Source organism: Somniosus microcephalus, chromosome 1, assembly GCF_052327205.1.
Source record: "Somniosus microcephalus isolate GS21.2 chromosome 1, FLI_Smic_1.0, whole genome shotgun sequence".
In the NCBI taxonomy this organism is placed as follows: Eukaryota; Metazoa; Chordata; class Chondrichthyes; order Squaliformes; family Somniosidae; genus Somniosus; species Somniosus microcephalus.
The window spans coordinates 423,605,742-423,612,698 of NC_140987.1; positions in this window are offsets into that span (position 1 = coordinate 423,605,742).

Below are 6,957 nucleotides of genomic sequence, written 5' to 3' on the forward strand. Positions count from 1 at the left end.
CTCCCAATCTATTGCCATTCAAATAATAATCTGCCTTCCTGTTTTTGCCACCAAAGTGGATAACCTCACATTTATCCATATAGTGCATTTGCCATGTTTCTGCCCAATCACCCAATCTGTCCAAATCGTACTGGAGTTTCTCGACATCCTCCTCACAGCTTACCCTCCCACCCAGCTTTGTGTCGTCTGCAAATTTGGAGATATTGCATCCAATTCCCTCGTCCAGATCATTAATATATATTGTGAACAGCTGGGGTCCTAGGACCGATCCTTGCGGTACCCCACTAGTCACTGCCTGCCACTCGGAAAACGACCCGTTTATTCCAACTCTCTGCCTTCTATCCGCCAACCAGTTCTCTATCCAAGTCCCCAATCCCATGTGCCTTAATTTTGCACGCTAATCTCTTATGTGGGACCTTATCGAAAGCCTTCTGAAAGTCCAAATACACCACATCCACTGGTTCTCCCTTATCTATTTTACCAGTTACATCCTCAAAAAATTCCAGTAGATTAGTCAAGCATGATTTACCTTTTGTAAATCCATGTTGACTTTGTCCGATCCTGTCACTGCTTTCCAAGTGCTCTGCTATTACATCTTTTATAATAGATTCTAGCATTTTCCCCACTACCGATGTCAGGCTTACCGGTCTATAATTCCCCGCTTTTTCTCTACCACCTTTTTTGAATAGTGGGGTAACATTAGCTACCCTCCAATCCATGGGTACTGTTCCAGAGTCTATCGAGTTCTGGAAGATGACCAGCAATGCATCTACTATTTCTAGGGCCACTTCCTTAAGTACCCTGGGATGTAGATTATCAGGCCCTGGGGATTTATTGGCCTTCAGTCCCATCAATTTTCCTAACACCATTTCCCTACAAATACTGATTTCTTTCAGTTCCACCCTTTCATCAGGCCCTATGTTCCTCGGCATCTCTGGGAGGTTATTTGTGTCCTCCTTTGTGAAGACAGAACCAAAGTATGAATTTAGTTGGTTTGCCATTTCTTTGTTTCCCATTATAAATTCCCCTGATTCTGACTGCAAGGGACCTACGCTTGACTTCACCAATCTTTTTCTCTTCACATATCTATAAAAGCTTTTACAATCAGTTTTTATGTTCCCTGCTAGCTTACTCTCATATTCTATTTTCCCTTTCTTAATTAATCCCTTTGTCCTCCTTTGTTGAATCCTAAACTGCTCCCAATCCTCAGGATTATTGCTTTTTCTGGCCAATTTATATGTCGTCTCCTTGGATCTTATGCTATCCCTAATTTCCCTTGTTAGCCACGGTTGAGTCACCTTTTTTGTTTTATTTTTATGCCAAACTGGGATGAACAAATTCTGTAGCTCATCCATTCGGTCTTTGAATGTTTGCCATTGCCTATCCACCGTCAACCCTTTGAGTGCCATTCCCTAATCAATCCTACCCAACTCGCTCCTCAGACCATCGTAGTTTCCTTTATTTAAATTGAGGACCCTAGTCTCTGAGTCAACTACTTCATTCTCCATCTTAATGAAGAATTCGATCATATTATGATCGCTCCGACCCAAGGGGCCTCGTACAACAAGATTGCTAATTAATCCTTTCTCGTTACATAATACCCAGTCTAAGATGGCCTGATCTCTGGTTGGTTCCTGTGGTAAACCACTTTTATCGTTCACTATCGTTACACTATAGTTATCACTGTTATATTGTTCTCACTGTTCTCACTGTTGTATCACTATACGAGGTCGCCTCTTGTCACGCTGTTATACCTGGGCTGACCACCACTGACTCCGCCCATGGCTCCACCTACCTGCCCAGGTATAAAGGTAGTCGACTGGCTGGTATTCCTCCTTGTTGGATCCGATCACCCATGAGGGTGGGCTCTGTTATTTAGTCAATAAAAACCTATAGTTACTTTCCTAACTCGTCGCTTTTCATTGGACGAATTGATAGGTATATCAATTTTATTGACTAAATTTTAAGATGTTTGACCAGCCAGACGCCCAGCCACAACAGCCACAGCAGCCTTCAGACGCTGAGCCACAACAGTCACAGCAGCCGGCTTGGCTGCGAGCCCTCAGACCACCGTACCTGGACCTAAATCCACGGGCAGCGAACTCAGCCCTCGACTTCGATCACTGGCTGGGCTGCTTTGAAGCCTACCTGGAAGAGTCCAGCGTGCCTCAGAGATCCAAGCTAAGAGTCCTGAACGCCCAACTGAGCCCTAAAGTATTCGCGCTCATCCGGGACCTTAAAACATACGAGGACGCCATCAACCGGCTGAAAAGACAGTACCAAACCCCATGTATACCAGGCACCTCCTAAGGTCCCGCCCGCAACTGCCAGGGGAGCCGGTGGAGGAATTTTTACGGGTGCTACAAGCACTAGGCAGAGACTGTAACTTTAAAGCAGTAACGGCGGCAGAAAATACGGAAGACAACGTCCGCGATGCCTTCGTGAAAGGCCTACGGTCCGACTACTCACGGCAGCGATTACTGGAAGCAAGGGTCCTCGACCTGGACAAAGCTGCAGCCCTCGCTCTCTCCCTGGAGGTGGCCCATCGGGACCAGGAGGCGTTTTCCAGGTACTGTTCGCGACCCTGGGACTCGGGCCCGACCCCTACCACAATACCCTTCACCGCGCCGCCTCTGGGACCTACCTCAGCGTCGACGTCCCGGACCCGATCGGGACCGCCACCCCCGGTACCGGCTCCGACATCGGACCCCCGCGGCTGCTTTTTCTGCGGCCAGGAGAAACACCCGAGGCCGCGCTGCCCAGCTAGGAACTCCACCTGCTCAACCTGCAGGAAGAAAGGCCATTTTGCTAAGGCCTGCAGGAGTGGATCTTCAGAAGCCAGCAGTGCCTCATGCGAACTGTGGGGGCGGCCATCTTCCTTCAAGGCAAGAGAGGCCAGCATCCCCACACGTGAGTCATGGGGGCGGCCATTTTTGATCAAGGCAACCGACACCAATAGTGCCTCATGTGAGTTATGGGGGCAGCCATTTTGTCCAACCTCGTGGGAGACGCCATTTTACCCACCACGCTCGACTGCCACCGTGCCTCCGGACCCGACGACCGCCTCACCCGCAGACGACAACGACTCGCTCAACTACACACTAGCCTCCGTCACTCTGGATCAAGCCCGCCCGCATCACCTGTCCAAGTCGATGATGGACATCAAAGTAAACGGCCACGCCACGACCTGCCTGTTCGACAGCGGAAGCACGGAGAGCTTCATCCACCCAGACACGGTGAGCCACTACTCAATTCACAATTCACAATTCAAATCGCTTTATTGGCATGATAAGTTACATCTTATGTTGCCAAAGCATCAAAATACATTTATGGTTTACCACATAAACGCAGTTCTATTCATACAGTGTATAAACAGGTATATCCCTGAGTGTATAAATATAAATATACTCCCTCCCTGTCCTGCCAACGCGCAACCGAATCTCGATGGCATCGAGGTCCCACGCCACGGACATCAGCGGTTACTGTGCTGTGACCCTGTCGGTTAAGGGTACGGAGTATAAAAACTTTAAACTCCTCGTCCTCCCCCAGCTCTGCGCTGCCGTCCTACTAGGGCTGGACTTCCAATCCCACCTCCAAAGTGTCACCCTAGCATACGGTGGACCCCTCCCCCCACTCACAGTCGACAACCAGCGGATGTTAAACCGCCCACCGCGTAACACCTGCAGCCTATCCACCCTCAAGGTCCCGCCACCTTCCCTGTTCGCTAACCTAACCCCCGACTGCAAACCCGTCGCTACCAAGAGCAGGCGGTATAGCGCCGGGGACAGAGCCTTCATTAGCTATGAGGTGCGGCGCCTCCTGAAAGAGGGCATTATCGAGGGGAGCAGCAGCCCCTGGCGTGCCCAGGTCGTGGTCGTTAAGACCGGCAATAAAAATCGCCTGGTCATCGACTACAGCCAGACCATAAACAGGTACACCCAGCTGGACGCATACCCCCTTCCCCGCATATCTGACATGGTCAATCAGATTGCACAATACCGAGTATTCTCGACCATCGACCTTAAGTCGGCCTACCACCAACTCCCTATCCGCCCTGAGGACCGCCAGTATACAGCCTTCGAGGCGAACGGCCGCCTCTACCACTTCCTTAGGGTTCCCTTCGGCGTCACCAACGGGGTTTCGGTCTTCCAAAGGGAGATGGACCGGATGGTTGACCAGAACGGGCTGCATGCCACGTTCCCCTACCTAGATAACGTCACCATCTGCGGCCGCGACCGGCAGGACCATGACGTTAATCTGGAGAGATTCCTCCGTACGGCCCAACGGCTGAACCTCACCTACAATAAGGAGAAATGTGTGTTTAACACCTCGCGCCTTGCCATCCTCGGCTGTGTAGTAGAGAACGGAGTCATCGGCCCCGACCCCGAAAGAATGCGTCCCCTCATGGAGCTACCCCTCCCCCACTGTCCAAAGGCTCTGAAGAGAACCCTGGGGCTCTTCGCCTACTATGCCCAATGGGTGCCCAATTATGCAGACAAAGCCAGACCCCTCATGAAGTCCACATCCTTCCCCCTTACGGAGGAAGCGTGCGCAGCCTTCTCCCTCATTAAGGGAGACATCGCCAAGGCCACAATGCACGCAGTGGACGAGTCCATCCCCTTCCAAGTGGAGAGCGATGCATCCGACTTCGCCCTAGCCGCTACCCTTAACCAGGAGGGGAGACCAGTGGCCTTCTTCTCAAGGACCCTACAGGGCCCTGAGATCCGACACTCGTCGGTCGAGAAGGAGGCCCAAGCGATTGTGGAGGCGGTACGACGCTGGAGGCATTACCTGGCAGGCAAACGATTTACCCTCCTCACCGACCAGCGTTCGGTCGCTTTTATGTTTAATAACAAGCTGAGGGGCAAAATCAAGAATGACAAGATATTGAGGTGGAGAATCGAACTATCCACCTATGATTATGATATCTTGTACCGGCCAGGTAAGCTGAACGATCCCCCTGATGCTCTGTCACGAATTACATGCGCCAGCGCGCAAAGTGATAGACTTCAGACCCTCCACAACGACCTCTGCCACCCCGGGGTCACCAGACTTTACCACTTCATTAAGGCCCGCAACCTGCCATACTCCATCGAGGAGGTCAGGACCATGACCAGGAACTGCCAGACCTGTGCCGAGTGCAAACCGCACTTCTTTAGGCCGGACAGAGCAAGCCTGATCAAGGCCACCCGCCCCTTCGAGCGCCTGAGCATCGACTTTAAGGGGCCCCTCCCGTCCTCTGACCGTAATGTGTACTTCCTCAACATCGTTGATGAGTACACCCGTTTCCCCTTTGCCTTCCCCTGCCCAGACATGACCAGTACCACGGTCATCAAATGCCTGAACGACCTCTTCGCCTTGTTTGGGTTCCCAAACTATATACATAGTGACCGGGGCTCCTCCTTCATGAGCGAGGAACTCCATCAGTTCCTGCTAGCGAGAGGTATTGCTGCAAGCAGGACCACCAGCTACAACCCCCGAGGGAACGGCCAGGTGGAAAGAGAGAACGCGACGGTATGGAAGGCCGTCCTCTTAGCCCTAAAGTCTAAGGGCCTCCCAACCTCCCGCTGGCAGGAAGTCCTCCCGACAGCGCTGCATTCCATCCGGTCACTACTTTGCACTGCCATTAACGCCACCCCCCATGAACGAATGTTTGTTTTCCCCAGGAAGTCGACTACGGGAACCACTCTACCAACCTGGCTGACCTCTCCGGGGCCCGTCTTGCTGCGAAAGCACGTGAGGGCCCATAAAACGGACCCCCTGGTAGAGAGGGTGAACCTCCTGCACGCCAACCCCCAGTACGCCTACGTGGCCTACCCAGACGGGCGGGAGGATACTGTCTCCTTACGAGACCTCGCACCCTCGGGCACTCCGGAGGCACCACCTTTACCCCCCCCCACCCCCCCCCCAATCCCAGCCCAGGTAGACGGCATGCCGGAACCCCACGAGCCTTCGCCGGAACCCCACGAGCCTTCGCCGACCACGCAGACACCAGCATTAACACCGGATAATGCAACACCGCCGCTGCGACGATCGGAGAGGCTTACGAGGCCTCCGGACAGACTGACATACCAGAACTGGTAGTACACTTCACCCCGCCGGACTCAAATCTAAAGAAGGGGTGAATGTGGTAAACCACATTTATCGTTCACTATCGTTACACTATAGTTATCACTGTTATATTGTTATCACTGTTCTCACTGTTGTAGCACTATACGAGGTCGCCTCTTGTCACGCTGTTATACCTGGGCTGACCACCACTGACTCCGCCCATGGCTCCACCTACCTGCCCAGGTATAAAGGTAGTCGACTAGCTGGTATTCCTCCTTGTTGGATCCGATCACCCATGAGGGTGGGCTCTGTTATTTAGTCAATAAAAACCTATAGTTACTTTCCTAACTCGTCGCTTTTCATTGGACGAATTGATAGGTATATCAGTTCCTCGACATATTGGTCCAGGAAACCATCCCGTAAACACTCCAGGAATTCCTCCTCCACAGTATTGTTACTAATGTGGTTGGCCCAATCTATATGTAGATTAAAGTCACCCATGATGACTGCAGTGCCCTTATTGCACGCTTCTTTAATTTCCCTTTTCATGCCATCCCCAACCTCCGCCTTACTGTTGGGAGGTCTATATACCACTCCCACTAATGTTTTTTTCCCCTTAGTATTTCTCAATTCTATCCATACAGATTCCACATCATCAGAGCTAATATCCTTCATTACAATTGTATTAATCCCTTCTTTAACCAGTAATGCTACCCCACCTCCCTTTCCTTTTTGCCTATCTTTCCTGAATATCAAATACCCCTGGATGTTGAGTTCCCAGTCTTGGCCATCCTTGAGCCACATTTCCATAATCCCAACCAAATCATATTCGTTTACCTCTATTTCTCGTAAATATTAACTCTGTTTCTCTCTTCACAAATGCAGCCTGACCTGCTGAGTATCTCC